Source organism: Acanthochromis polyacanthus, chromosome 8, assembly GCF_021347895.1.
Source record: "Acanthochromis polyacanthus isolate Apoly-LR-REF ecotype Palm Island chromosome 8, KAUST_Apoly_ChrSc, whole genome shotgun sequence".
Lineage (NCBI taxonomy): Eukaryota > Metazoa > Chordata > Actinopteri > Pomacentridae > Acanthochromis > Acanthochromis polyacanthus.
Window position 1 is genome coordinate 14565932 of NC_067120.1, and position 1784 is coordinate 14567715.

Here is a 1784-nt window from a genome sequence, read left to right on the forward strand (position 1 = left end):
AACAACAAAAGGGAGACTGGGGCAGAATCCTCACAGATCTTCAGTTTGAACACATGATGTTTAATCACCAGCAGCATTAATTTTCTTTGTGCATGTCGGAACATCCCAGTTCTGTTCTTCCTAAAAATGTTTGTGTGTTACAGTCATGACTCATCGTATTGTAGGTGGATTTGATTATGACTTAAAACAAAACTGCTAAACAGTTTCTACCATAAAATGGGCCAATAACGAACACTTAATCTACTGAGTGAAAACACTGCAGCCCCTCACTGAGCTGCAAAGAAATGCAGTTAAACTTAAATGAAGTTGTTCCTGATCTCACCCCCCCAGACACCCTGAATGACTCCTGTAAGGCCCATGAACTGAACGCAGCCACATTATCAACTCCTGAGCGAAGCAGACGACAGAGCTGAGCGTTATGAGGCCGAGCTGCCACACAAAGACTGTTGCCTTTGTTGCCGAGACTCCTTAAAGCACCAGATGAGAACAATGATCCTTAGTTTTTCTTCCTCTCTCTACAGCATTCTTTTCTTTCTGTGGTCTCGACATGTGACATGGATAAAAAGCCTATTCTGACTTGTGAGTAAGAGGTTAATCTTTCATAATCTTAAAGCCATTTTATCTCTCAGACAAAACTGCACTTTCTTACTTGCGTTGACTGGAATGAGGAGAGAGGAGTTGTCTGGAAATTAGAGATATTTCTATTAGTATGCATAATTTCAATTTGACACTTTAATACCCAGACTTCACTTTTCTTCTCAGATCCACATTTACATTTTCAACTCTTTGGAAACTTCAGTAACACTCAGTGCCCTGTCCTTCACAACAGAGATGTAGTAAAGTGTTTAATTAACGGGTTTCTCATTTGCATTCTTCATTTGCATTTCATATGTTTTCAGTTTTCATAAGTGTAATGCACCAATTATTTTGAAAGTAATATCTTTTCTTTAGGCTTTGCTGTGTAGATTTTTGGCAAATATTCACACTAAGAATGTTTTAATCCAAGAACAGATCCATTATTAATACTTTTTGACCTTGAAAAAAGTAGAATTGAAAACATCTTCAGGTTTACGTTTGTACTTCTTCTGTAAGTTTCAACCACATAATGAAGCCTTCATTTCAAAGACAACTTCGCTCAATAAGCTGTTGCAACCTTTTAAGCACAAAAGCTGCAGAAAAGGTATTGTTAAGTGGACCTTGAGTAGGAACTTTTTGGTCATATCTACCATTATTGTAGAATTCCATAACTATAAATGAGCTGCCAAATAACATGTTTAAATTACCAGACTGTAAATAATAAGAATGAGCTGACCTGTTATCGGACTCAAAGAGAAAAAAATGGGATAAATGGGTTACCTGGTGGATTATGAGTAACTGGTGAAAGTGAGAATGTTATAATCCTACTTAAACAGGAGAGAGTAAACTGTTTTTAGCCTTTTTCACATTATTTATGTCCTTTTACAGCTAAATTCATGACAATAATCCAACAAAGCAACACCATGTTTGGCAAAGATTCCACCCAATTCCCAAATTGTCCTTTAAAATGAATCCCTTAGATCGAATGCTTGTTTATTTGCTCTTAGCTTTGAATGAATGTCAGGTTAACAATAATACCAGACAATCAAGGGTAATGTAACTTAAAAGAAAAAAAATAATCATTTTATTTTTTGGAATAAAGAAAATTAACAAGAAGATAAAAACAGAACAAGGGAAAGATAAAAAGGCAAAATATCTATCTATCTAGCTATCTATAGTTTTGTGAACAAAAACAGCACAACAGTGTC